Source organism: Serinus canaria, chromosome 1A (genome assembly GCF_022539315.1).
Source record: "Serinus canaria isolate serCan28SL12 chromosome 1A, serCan2020, whole genome shotgun sequence".
In the NCBI taxonomy this organism is placed as follows: domain Eukaryota; kingdom Metazoa; phylum Chordata; class Aves; order Passeriformes; family Fringillidae; genus Serinus; species Serinus canaria.
In genome coordinates, this window is record NC_066314.1 from 30,887,024 (window position 1) to 30,901,833 (window position 14,810).

Sequence of the window (14,810 nt, forward strand, 5' to 3'; positions counted from 1 at the left end):
CTTTATCTTAGTGTTCTGAGAAAATCAGTTATTGCATGTAGGCAACAATCTTATTTATCTGAAAGTCTGGAGTGGATTAAAGGACAGTTATAGGAATCTTGGTAATTAAAAACATTCAATAGGGCCACACCTTAGATGCATCCTGTATTTATTCACTAATGTTCCATACCGATCATGTGGATGTCTGCTAACATAAGTTCAGCACAGTGCATATGATTAACAAACGTTCCAAAACAGAAATTACTGAAGCAGAAATTGCCAAAAAAGATTCATTTGTAATTCTCTGTGCTCTCCTGATGGTTTATACATCTAAAGAATAGTAGCATTTTCAAAACAAGTCAGAACGATTGCAAAACTAATCACAAACCTTTCATTTTCTTCATTGAGCCACTCACTGTTTTAACACAATAAGTCTTTTACACAGGACATTAGGTAGAAAACTTCCTTTTGAGAAGAAAACCTCACGTACATGGATTCATTTATCACAAGATTACAGTAATTCAGTGGGTTTAAATTAAGGGTTAACTGATTAACTCATGTAGAATCCCTTCCAAGAAGACTGTGGTAAACAGAATTATTGACAGCAAGAGGCGTCTGTTTTTCTCTTTGTGCATCTGAAAGATTTCAGTAATTCCTATTATTGATCTGATCTTTCACTTACATTGGACAGAGATAAACCAGCAAATAAATTCCATGCTTGCTGAAAACCTTCAGTTTATATTCTGTATTGTGCAAGTACCTATGTATCATCCACATGGAATATGCACACCCAGTACATGTGGAATTTAAACAGTGCTATACAAAATGACGGTTTGGTTTTAATGTTCTAAGATTTCTCACATGAATGGTTTATGCCACATAATTCACAGAGCAAAAAGTAAGAATGTATGGTGCTCAAAGGATCAAAGAAAAAAATTGTTAAAAAGGTAGCCGAGGGAAATTACAACACCTGTAAAGATTTTTTATGAATTTAAAAAATGAAAAATTCAATCACTGAAAAAATGTCTATTTTAGCTTATGAAAATGTAGAATCTCTTCTAGAAGTAGTGAATTGAAAAGCTAAACTCTAATCTTCTTAAAAAAAATCCTTGGGAATGAGCATTTTTAATTACTTAAATAAATAGTTAAATGTTTACAATATTCTGTACCAAGTCAACTATTAGAAAAAGCTCCTACACTCTGCATGCATTTCCCTCACAGTCCTGGCCCTGAAAATCCCAATAGTTTTTTTTTCTGCTGTAATTTTTTTTTTTTTTGGCTTAGGCCTGTGAAGTTAACTCATATGTGTACAATATGAACTTTAAAAAGTTCTACCCAAATAACAATTTAGACAGTCATAATATTCAGAAATACACCTAAAACCAATGCCTTTGAAGGAACACAAGTTCATATCTGATATTCTATTACTATAGACAAACAATGTCTCTTTTAATGAGAATATTCACAGAGATTTGTTTAAATAAACTAAGTGATTGCAGTGAAATGCAAACAATCAATGACTTTTGATTTCTCATAATTCTCAGTGTCTACCTCTTGGCTTGACAGCTCACACACAGCAGTAGCTCATTCACCAGCATTGTTTCCCAGGCACAATCCTAACAAAAACAAACACCCATAATTCCCCAAAAGAAAACTCTCTGCTTTCAAATCCCTGTCTCCCTTCAATGGGCAGTCATGCTGATATCTCCTGTGATGCCTCCTGAGATCTTAGGGCTTGCAGCTTGTGAGCCACTGCTGACTTAAGCTCCTGACACCAATGCTTGGATTCAACAGTGTCCCATAAAATCTGATCCTCTGTCCTTTTGTCCAGATATACACTTGCATGTATTTTCAGAGAGTTCCTCTGTCTGATAAACAGTTAATAGCTGGAGTTAAGATTTAGATAGTGACTATTGGTACCTCAAAGGGTTGCTAAACAAAATTTCTGTGTACTGCACTGAGTACCCATGAACAATTTGTTACATCCAACAGGTCAAACATACAAAGCAAAGTAACTTGTGTAAATTTACAATTCTGGATTTATAAACATCATAAATTTGTGTTAATATACCCCATTGAATTACTGTAGCTCATACCACAAAGACTAAAATAAAAATATATCATTAAATTATCAGAACACTAACAATATTTGTGGCCTCATAACTAAAGTTTCAAAAGTTCTAGGCTCCACATAGCAAAGGCCTTTGTAAACTAAATTAATTCACACAGAGTTTGAAGCACATGTTTCAGCTACAGCTGACCACATTTGCTAATGGGAAATTTTTACTCCTTTCCAAACTACTGTTAGTTAATTTCAATATTCTATAAGACAAGGAGAGTTTTTTGCAAATCAAGTGGTAACCATAATATTTTCTTGCATTAGGTTGCACACATCCCACATATATGTACAAAGGTATATATCCAGATACATATACATTCAGTGTATGTTCAATGTGTGTATGTGTGGATTAACAAGTTCATTATTATATATTCTGTAAGTCTTCATGATTCTCTGCAGAACAAAGATATTAGTTTATTATTTTTTATTTCCCCTGACTTTTGGCATGGTGCAATTTGTTCTCATATTTTGTGCACATGACTAATTATGCAATTCACTTTCTTAATAGTCTTCTAGACAACAGGTATATATTTTAATTTTGACTGTTATTTTTTTCTTTCACAAAGGCAAGAACTGCATGTTAACTTAAGAGTTCTGGTATAAGTCTTCCATTTCTGTTAGGTGGACATACAGGCCTTCAAGAGATATTTACTCAGGTTTGTCTTAGCAGGATGGCATTCTAGGTTTGTCAGTTGTAGTGAATCTGATGAAAAAAAGACATCAGAGTAAAATACATATCAGAACAATTCACATTGTCTGATTCAAGCACTCAGTATGGATAATTAATGTTTGGAAGACCAGGTCCTCAGCAGTGTAATTCACTTCATAAAGTACTCCAAAAACCTGCCAGCTGCCAAACATGCATGGTCTTGATTGCCCCTTTCAGAAAACAGAAATTTTGGGGCATCTCTGAGGCCTGGATTGCCCCAAAATACTTTAAAATGGTGTGGTCTACAGCTAGATGTTTCTTGTTCTATATTAACCAGAGAAAAAGCTAGTATAGTGCTAAAAATATGTTAAGAAAAAACTGAGAAAGTTTTAATAACGTACTGAAGATTCTCTGATGTATCTGAATATACGGTACAATTTAAATTAAAGGGATTTTGCTTTTAGAAAGGAAATTGGAAACTGCCCCATGTATGTCATTGAATATCTATTCTTTTTAGTTCCCATGCCAGGATAGAGTCAGAGCTTGCATTTGAGCCACAATTGCTTACAACACATGTGCAAAACAAAACAGAGTTTAAAACAGATTTAAGGGGGCGTGTAGGGAGGGAGTACACAGAGGTCTACATGTTTTCCTTGCTGTACAAGCTTTTTTTGAGCTAGAAAACGGAATTTGTGTCTGTGAACAAATCATTCAGGAGACACATCATTCCTTTAGAAAAATTAGTGAGGCAGTAATGACTAAGGTCCTTTTGGACATTTGAGTAGTTGTTCGTGCATTTGCTATGGAGAGACAGGATTTAAAGGAAGGACATAAAACTGGAGCTATTTGTTTGCCACTGCTTGTCACTTAGTTTCTCATCAGCCTCTACTTCTACACCTCCAGTGCAATAACAGGATACTGCCAATCATAGAAACCAAGCTCTCAACCAGGTACCACCTCCACTGGAATCAACAGTATTTCTTGCTCTCCATGGGAGAAAAATATCCCAGACACAACTTCAATTTATTTATGGTAATCAATTTGTATTTAAGTATGGAAAGCTTCAGTGGCAATGTTTGCATGAATGTACAAATACAGTTTGGAAGACTGAGCTACAAAGTGTGTCATGTGAGGAAAGCAGGAAGTCAAAATGCTTGTTCTAACTAAACTGACAGCTTGGCCTTGTGTGCCTCTCCAAAAATTATATGATAAACAATTCATTGTGCACTCGTGCAGTGCAGCTGCTGTGGGGACCTGTGAGGATCTGACACACTTTGCTTGACTAAAGTGTATAGAAACACCCATGAAAGCCACTCTGATCAGTTGCTAAGTTCAGGAAGATTCATCTATTTTAAAAGTTATATTTTTACAGTTATATAAATTTAAAATTCAGTATTCAATTTTTTCAAATCCCAATTGGCAAATTTATGTGGTGTTATTTAAAAAATTATAGACAAATATGCATATGTGACTCCCTTTTGCATATGATGTAGGTTCCAATTAAATTTGTCTTTTTTCTTTATATTCTGTATGGAAACTTTTGAACAGAACCTAAATGAATCATCTTTAGAAAGTGCAAAATGATGTCTGACAGCTTTAAAAATTACTGTTATTGGCTAGTAGTCAAAACCTTAGTCTATTTAATGATAAGCTTCTGTTTCATGCAAAACTTTTTGAGTAATATTTACATGTACTACTTAAGCACATATATTTTTGCATGCCATATAGTTTCCATCTTCTGTATATTTTCAAATTAAAAATATGGAAATCAACATGAGGTAGATCACAATCTGGCTTTCCTCTGTGGGAGGCCTGTTACTCTGCATCAGAGTAGATACATTTCATGTCCAATTTTCCTTCTTGCAGATGGGCTCAAATCACATGAACACCATTTGACAAGTGCATCCTTTGCTTGGCTTGAACAGGTAGAACATTTAATCTTCATTCTGCATGGCAGACTCCCACCATCCTCTTGCAGATCTCTGTAACTATCCTTCAAAACACAGAATGATCATACAGGAATTACGATTTATATTTCAGGTCTTTCTCTTTTGTTGTAAATCTGTTTTAAAGTAAAGAGTTGTGAAAAAAGATCCAAAAAGAAGGACAACTTTTACAATGCGGAATGCAACTGAAAGTGTTCAGCCTCTTCAGCAAGTGCCAGGAAAGGCTTGCTAGCAAATCAAGCAGACAAACATCAGGCAGTGAAAAGAATTAGGTAAACTAAAGGGCAGTAGAAGCACAAGAGTAGGTAAAAACAAACTGTCAATGAATAAACAGAGATTGAAAGTCATTGGGAGAACAGTGTAGAAGAATAAAATAATGAAAGAGTTTTCTAAATAGGAATCAACACAGTGTTATCTGTTTTGAAGGCAGCATTCATTTAGTGCTTGAAAAATGTTACGTAAAGTCAATATCAACATTAGACTTGTATGGCATGGAACTGTGTGTTTACTAAGCTTCCAAAGAAGTGGAGAGTCTTGCAAACTCCAGCAACCTTTATATTTGTCTTGTTTATAAATAGAATATCTTAAGAGTTTCCATTAAGTTAGACTGTGATCCGTTTTCAGTTTCAACCGCAAGCTAGCTGTATGTTTGTGATGTTTTATAGCCTTCTAGTAATTTTTCCTGAGTAATATTTTGTTCAGCATAGGTAATATGTAACCAACCAAAAAATAAAATGCGTCTCACTTCATTTGAAAGAAGTCCACAGCCAATTTTCTACATAATATTATTGAACTCATTATAAGTATTCCTATTGAAAAAATTATATATTTTTAAAGCTCTATGTTTGTAGAAACATTCTTCAAATGAGTAGTTGTTAGAAAAGCAGGTGGGACTGTATCTAGGATGCTGCAAATTTGCAAAACTTTTTCAAAAAATAGTCCTTCAACATTCATGACAATTATTTAAATTAATTTCACCCTATTTACAAAATCAGGCTGAGTAATTTGGATCATTGTATTTAGTAGAAAAAGCACTTTCTCATAATATTTTTAGGTTTCAACACAACATAAATAGTTACTACTCCTTTAAAAATATAACATAATATATGCAGAAAAACCAAAATCAAGTATATATAAATATACATATAGGTTAACAGAAAATATGACAGAAAAGTTGTTTAAAAAGCACCCTAACTTGAAGAAAAGGCTTTATTGATTTCCACATAAATATGAAACAGGGATATTAGGCCATCTTATTAGGGACATAAAAGCAGTGCATCTAAAATAATATGGACTGACGTAGTTTGGTTTTCAACTTCATGGATTTTGGTACAACCACAGTCAAAGCTGATTTAGAAAAATATTTCTGTACTGAAGTTAACCAGAAAATCTAAACCTCATTTTCAATCCTATTATTCAGTCCAAGAAACTGCCAAGCCTGATGTGTCTAATATTGTTATCTCTACTATATATTGAAATACATAAATGCAAATGAACTGACTAGTTATGAATTGCAAAACAGCCAGTAATATATTGCTAAGGGGATGTTTTCCTTGTTATGCTTCCTATGAGAATCTCATTCATTGGAATACCATTCAGAATATATGGTATTTACCTATCAATCTCAGCTTGAAAAGGAAGTTTTTAAATTCTTGATTGTGGAGGTACTTATATATATAGTAATGGTACAGTTCGTCCTAAAGTTATTTTATGCTCCAAACCACCAGAGCATCAAAGTAACTGACTGTGCAATAGGAGAAAAAATCTGATTGGAATATCAACGTACTAAGAGATTAAATGGACTCTCAAAGACATCCAGCAATATATTATTCTTTAGGTAATTTAAGCAGGATTCTGATTCGCTAAAAATCCTTTTCACATCCTTCCTCTTGATTTGATAGCTGATTCTAAAGTTCAGTATTAGATACAGCTACAGAGCCTTTGGGGAAAAAATGTGGAAGCAGGTTTGGAAGATGGCTAAAGGCCTTTATCTGGAATTTATAGGGTACAATTAAGACCATCTGTACTTCTACTTCTAGAAATTCTGAAAATTTCCTCATGGAAACATCATGTACTATTTTGACAGGATTCCACAGGTCAAGCGTTCATTGGTGACAGTTTCTCAGATGTGAACCTGCTCAGCCCAAACAGCTGCTGGAAACGTAGCCTGACCCTGACCCCTGTGGCATGGCAGCATCCAGCAATGCATGGATGCACACATGGCACTCACTCTGCCCAGTAGCCCCACTCCATCTTGATACTTCAGTTTGGTTTGCTGTTCACTCCTGCTCCCAGAACCTCAGTGCACACAGCACAGAGCATCCCAGAACAGGATGCACAGCAGTCTGACATGATGCTCCCAAAAGGCCCTGGTGTAAGAAAGCAGGAGCAAAAAAATGGGCACACTTTTCAAATGTATAAAAGGAAAATCAGCTTTCAAATAGTTTAGCAAACATAATAAATAACTGTAGAAGTTAGTCAAAACTAGACCAAAAAAACCCAAAATTACAGGATTCCATTTAATATTTTGAGTTATACAGATGCTCACTCACCCTGTTTACAGTGCCTTTAAGGACAGCCCAGCTTTAGATATCTACACATATTTTCTGCATCAAAGCACTTCCTCTTGGCAGTGCTAAAAATGAAATAAAAGGAAAATTTCTTGTTTATTCTCACTCTGTTACTCTTGGGAGTTTTTTAGTTGTCAAAAGGTTTCATTTTTATATCTTCTGCTGACTAGCTCTCTGCACTCTTCTACTTTGCTTTTGTCTTCTACCCTTCTACCCTCTTCTAACCCCCCATAAACTGCAATTTGCCACTGTCAGAATTTCAAAGCCCTTCTGCAGTTTAAAATAATTGTGAGAGGTTTGACTTTGGCACTGCTGTAGTAATGCTGATGAACATTGCCAGATGTTTAAAAGGAAATAAATGAGCTTGGAAACTCACCCTCCCAGCAAAAAAAAAAAAACAAAAAAAAAAAAAAAAAAAAAAAAAAACCCAAGAAAACATCAACCATCAGGTTTTTAAAGGTGTCCCACTAAGAACTATACAGATGTCTTTGAGTAACAAAGAAAAATGTCAAATAAGCAGATAACAAAGAAAAAACTGGAACATCTGCACTTTTAAGTTTTTCCAGAAATGAAAGGATCATATGTGAAAAATCTCTTTGAGGTCAGCTGTCAACCAAATATCCACAAACTTGTGTAGTTTTTGGTCCATTACAGTAGCTTTCTATTCTCCTGTTGAACCAGCAATGAATGCGAGGCCTTAAATGACCTTCATGCTCTTCTGTGGTTCTGAGCCTGATACAGTTTTGACATAGAAAGACAGAAATTCTTTACAAGTCTCATATTTGGACCCCAGCTTCTTGAAGACAGATATAAATAAACATCAGAGGTCCTGATATTCTACATTTATTTACCTTTGGGGAAAACTTTGTCTCTGCATACTAACTTTGACGTTGTTGTGAGTTTGTGTACAGGCTCAAATGCTCAAACTGGTGTGTTCTAACAAGTTATCATTCAACAGTTAAGGTAGATTAATTAGAGTGATAATCATTCTTACCCATTTTCAAATAAAAATTACTTTTAACTGAAGAGAAAGATATTTTGTAATAGGTACATACTCTCTTTCCCCTATCAGTTATATCCTTGGATTCTAATTTAAAAATCCTAATTTTTAAGTTGTGCAACTATATTCTTTTACCATATCTCCTCCTTTATGGTCTTACAGTAAATCTTGATTTATCATAATATTTAAAAACAAAAAAAGAGGACTCAATTCTAGTTACTTCTGTATTATTCCCTTAATCTTTCCTACATCCGTCCCTGTTCCTCACTGCTACAGGAGGAACATCTACTTCTACTATACGACCTGAACAATGTCCATTAGAACCTCCTCTTCTTAATAATATTGGCTTCTTTGGAGGCAAATTTGTAAGAATGGATGGACATTCTTGCTGCTTTTTGAAGGAAATTACAATTTTTATTCATAAGCTTAAAACAGGCAATTTTGCTGAGAGGAAAAAAATGGGAGCAGAAAGAACATCAGGAAATTTTGGATAGAGTCTTCCAAAATGCATATAGAAATCCTTTTCCTAGTGTCAGTGGCCAGCACTCATAATTACATTGATGTTGGTCTAATGGAAGTATGAGTTCTCACTGCTGAGTGATCTGACAGGGCATTGCCGACCCCTGAATTAATAACAGATTCTCATCACCTTGATGAAAGCATAATAAGTGAGCTGACAGTATGTCACATATTTTCACTATTCTCAGGTTCTGCAGTAATCACTCTTTAAATGTTCTTTGTTCTAAATAAATGCTCCTTGTTCTAAGGTAAGAAAACTGAATGTCAAAATGTGCATTTTACTGTAGACCTTCTGGTTTGAGTCTTCCTTTTTTTTTTTTTTTTTTGGTTGCTGTTGTTTGTACTTATGATATTTTTTCTGGATATTTTTGAGGGCTGCTTACCTCTGATAAATATAAATCTACAATATAAAAAATTGTTTCTTCATTTTAACTATTAGGTATATTTTGCACATGGTACAAAAAATGGGAGCAGAAATCTATATTGAACAGTCTGGGATCTTTTCCCAGTGATGTTTCATGCTGCAGCCCAACACACAGGCATTAGACTATAATATCATGGGTAACAAATTAGAATATCTTGGGTCTGTTTAACACTGTGAATGTTTTACAGTTGATTACATTAAACTGCTAAAATGGAGGTGGTTTTGTATGCTGAAAAGAAATGCAGTGTTTAGTGGTCCTCAGATTCTTTCACCTGTGCAGATTTCTCATCTAGTGAATAAAATAGCCCACATCAGTTAGCACATGGCCTGTTAATATACAGCGCCATCATGATTATGCCGTTTTGTTTACAAGAGAATGCTGCTTTTACTTTTTCCTTTTTCTCCCATTTTTTTTATTAAAGCCATGTTTTAAGTAGCTTGGGTAGGCAGCTTTTTAATTAGAAGACTCCTATGCTACACAAAGAAAGAAAATGTGTTTCTAGTAGCAACAGCGATTGTGTGGAATACATTAAAGGAATAAGCTGAGTAAACCAGCATAAATTTTTCGCAGTCAATTCACAAAACTATGGCTAAACAAGTAACCTCCCCAATATCTTTGAAGGAAACAAATCCCTAAGGAAACATTCCACAGATAAACTTGCTTTTTTAGATTTCAATTACACACAGACAATCCTGTAGTGCTGGTCAGTTATATGATGAAAGAAAACTTCTTTCTTTTCCAGTATTTTGAGATGTTAAGGTGATTATTAACAGTCTGATGCACAGAAATAGTTCTAAATTCAGTAGTTTTGGTCTCCACAATAGTATCAACTCCATTTGAAAGTAGATTCTTTACTCATAAATCTAAGACCCAAGAAGACAGAAGAATAATTGTAAGATGGATTCTGGGAGGAAAACAAGTAAATTTCCACATCCTGCAGTGGGAAATATGTGACTATGTTGGATAATCATTGAATGAAAAAATGGTGACCACAAAAAATACAATAATTTAAACTGAATCTTTAATTTTTCTGTTGTTTGTTTTGCCCACATCCAGATTCAGACTTTTTTGTTTGTTTTCTCAGTACCTCAACTCGTATTTTCATGCTCACAGAAAGCAAGCACAATTTCTGGATCTGTGTCTGCAGCTGACCATTCAGCTGTCCATCAAGACAAGAATGCATAAAGTTGAGCAGTACAGAAGACTCAGTTGGTCAAAGTGCTCTCATTGTCAGTGTAAGTTTTAGGGTATTCTGGACTTCGGCAGCTTCCAGCTGCTTCTTTTCTCTTATTAGCCAAGTCCAAGTGATTTCTTGTTCCGAAAGAGGACTTTGGATAGTTCAGTAATTCATGGTAATTTTTTTTTCTGAAATTTACTTTTTGAGATGGGTAACAAATGGTTCTGGATTAAAAAAAATTGAATTAAAATTAATGGGATTCTCCCCATTGTGTCTTTACTCCTGTTCTCATGCACAAAGGATGCTATAGAATGGTTTGCATCAGCAGAAGTCTAAAAGATGATCTCACTCTAACCTGCCTGCCATGCACAGGGACATTTTCCACCAGATAAGGTTGCTCAAAGACACATCCAACATGATCTTAAACTCTTCCAGGGATGGGGCATCCACAATTTCTCTGGACACTGACATCACAGTCAAGAGATTCTTCCTAATATCTAATGTGACAATATCCTCTTACAGTTTAAAACATTTCCCTCTTGTGCTATCTCTACATGTCTTTGTAAAAAGCCCCTCTCCAGCTTCCTTAGGCCTTCTTTAGGTACTGCAAGTTGTTATATGGTTTTCCCAGAGCCTTCTCTTCTCTTCTCCAAGGTGAACAACCGCACCTCTCTCAGCCTGTCCTCATGGAGGACATGTTGCAGACCTCTGATCCTCTTGAAGGCCCTTCTCCTGATCCATTCCAACAGGTCCAGGTCCTTCTTGTCTTGGGGGCCCCAGAACTGAAGACAGTACTGCAGGTCGGAGGTCAGGAGCAGAACAGAGGACAATCACCTTACTTGATCTTCTGGTCACATTTCTTTTGAGGTTGCCCATGACACTGTTGGCTCTGTAGTCTGCAAGCTCACATTGCTGGGTAATGTCAAGGTACTCATTCACCAACACCCCCAAGCCATTATCCTCAGGGCTACTCTCAATAAATCATAGACAGCTGGGCATATTAACTAGTGTTTTCATAAAACGTAATTATTTGTTAATAGAAAGAGAGAAGGACAAGAACACAAAGTGTATCAGTAATACTGTAAGCAAAAGAAACAAAGACTGCCTCAACCATTTACGTCAACCTATCAGGGAGAGTGAAGACAGCAGAATGAAATTTGCTGAGAAGAAATTGTGAGTTTTCTATTTCTATTTAGACTTAAAATCTTTTCATTATTAAAATTAATTACCTTATTGTTTGGCCAACAAAGGAGCTGAGCATCACCATCTGAAAGACAAGTAAGTAGATAGATAGGTAGCTAGATAGATGATAGATGATAGATAGATAGATAGATAGATAGATAGATAGATAGATAGATAGATAGATAGATAGATAGACAGATAGATAGACAGACATATATAGGCAAGAAAATATTTATAAGACCATGAATTTAAAAAACCTATTAAATATTTTGTAAGGATAAAAGCATCGCGAATAGGCTGAGATGCACTTTTCAGTAGCATTGCTGGAGGTGTTATAAAAGGTCATAAATGGATCAGTATCTTTAATTCATTAAAGGTGTGTAACAATATTTTTTTGTAGATATGAAAAGTGACCTATTTATATATCTGTAAAATGTTGCTCCATGTAATTAGGGTAAATATTTCAAAAGGAAAAAGCTACTATTAATTTTTAACCTGAAACCTAAAAAAAATACATGTATTAAAGTGCAGAGTTATCATATCTAGTAACAGTCCCAAATATTATTTTGTGGTGAAAGAAATTAACACACTCTGTAAAGAACATTTTGGATTGCTTTAGACACTCTTACCAGATGGCATGGGAATCCAAATCACTTTGTTATAATGAATGTCAGTGCCCAAATAGTACAACTGCAAATAAAGCTCATGCTTAATTTCTGATAACATTCAGAGACACTTACAATAGACTGACTTCTCTTGCATCAGTTTGGTCACCAGTGTTCAACTACAGGCCATGGTTCATATTGTTTTCATTTTTGCTGAGTCAATGAAAAAGATATTAAATCATATACTTTAATTTCTCACAGTACTTGGTCCCCACAGGATTTAGAAATTGCTTTAAACTTTTGCATTGACTCCAAACAGTGCATTCAACATTCATTATTTTAGTGACTGTAGTTTGTACGTGATCTGTATCACTATGCTCCTGCCACTTAGAGATTTATTTTTTCCACTTTTAAGAAAAACTTGAAGTAGCTGTTAATATTCCAAGAGGACTGAGATTTAAACCCCAAAGCTTGCTGTTAGCAAGTTGTGCCTTCAGGAAAAAATGAATACGCAAGTCGGGCTGTTCAATTATTTCACTCTTGAAAGAACAGTGATTCACTTGAGCTTTTGGGAGTAGATTGTGTGGGAGGGGATTCTAGCTCTACCTCTAAATATGTATTTTGCTTTGCTCCTAGGGAAAAGAGCACAATGTGTGATGAACAAATTAGAGTAATTGATGTCATGGAGATCTTTACAAATAAAATAGCATTAAAATAATATTTATTTGCATAAATATACCAACTGAATGAATACCTAACCCAGGGTTTCTGCCATAGTATGACACAGACTATGATGTTTGTTGAGGTAATTAATTTCCATTATTCACCAAAATCTACTGATCAGAAAAAAGTCCATTTGTTGTTTCTCACAAGGTTTCCTTGAACCTACACATTGGAAAGGGAAGGATTGTAAAGATGAGGACCAGACTGGGCAATAGAGAGAGCAAAACTTAGGTGGTAGTTTGAAGGTGGTAGATTGAATGTGAACATCTGAAAGATTTTCACCTAATATATTTGTCACAAGAGTTGGATACACTCATATAAACATTTGAAAACAGTCACTTTTGTCAGATGCAATTGCAGCCACAGAAGAATATTAATATACTGAGCATCCTGCCAAGGAGCTGGATGGACATCAGTTTGGCTTCCTGGAAATGGTCCCCATGGTATGGCCTACTTAGAAAGTGTCCCTGTGGTATAAGACACGTTCTGCAGAGTCTCTGCTGTTGTGTCTTGGCATTGATTATGATATTGACTTAAAACTTTTCAAACATCTCTTGTCTTTTTATACTGTACAATTCAAACTACTTCATCATTGTCACATGGTTAGGATTCTGTGTGTGCTTTCACACACAAATTGTGTAGCATCTAGTTTATGAATCATGGAATTTACTTGTTGCTCCAATGCACAGGCCTATCAAGTAAAATAATTTAGACAAAATAATTTATCCTACCTTTTGCATAAGTCTTTCTGTCTTTAAGTAACAGTAGGTTTGAATTGTGCTTCAGAGATGTGTAGTATGCCATTTTCTCTTTCTAGTGTAAGGAATACCATTGACACAGTACAATTCAGGATATTCTACAACACTTTGGAAAAAAGACCTGTTCCTGGCTTAGGGCTGTTAATCTGAGTCAGTTAAACCAATATGAAATAAGTCATATAGAAAGAATTGGTTAGGTTTTAGGTCAAATTAGAAGTTCACATTCAATTTATGAATGCTCTGAAATTTTTACTCATGTAAAAATTGTATTATTTTATTTTTACTAATGGATTGGTTATATTAAATTAACCAAATTGAAGGCTTTTATGTAACAGACATAAATTTAGTTCAGATCTTGTCCATAAGTAGGAACAGGGAATGTGGCATTGATAAAATAAAAACAAATTTGAAAAAATTCTGCTTCATTTGAATGAGTCTAAAGCAAAATCTACCTTGCAATACTTATGTGTACATTAACCAATAGTGGAGGGGTTGGAGGGGAAACATCTCTAAAATCAAAATCTTTGTGTAAAATCTATTTTCAGCAAAATACAAGTAATAATGGCTACAGTTGCAATGAAACAGTAAGTATAAAGAAATAATGAGGATAGGGATTTGCAACTTTGTGCCCTAGATATTAGGTATTACAGTGTCCCAGGAATTGATAGGCTTGACAGTATGAACTGGGCCCCTTGTTTCACAACCTCTGATAAAAATTTTACCAAAAGCATAATGGTGACATGAGTAATGTTTTTGCTTTTTGAATTTAACTTAAACATTTTTCAAATAGAGATGTGAAAGTACTAAACCCAGAAAAAAGAAAGAATCATTAGGGATGGAAAGAATTAACTATCAAAAAGATCAACATTTTAAGGGTATTTTGATACTGAAAGAAAAAATGTTCATAAATGTAACCAGAACGAAAGCTAGAAAATATTTTTTATGATTACATGAAAGCTGGTTTTCTGAACAGCTTTTCAGCAGGATGCAGAGATACTCTTGTTTATACGTGGACACGTGTGAATTTCCTAAACCTTCACTTGCTCCCATAACCTTTGTTTTGTAGTGTTCAGAATCCCCAGCTGAAATTATATGTGTGAGTTAAGGCAAACCAACAGAGAGAACAAGGTGTTAAAAATGTTCTGAGTTGGTGTTATG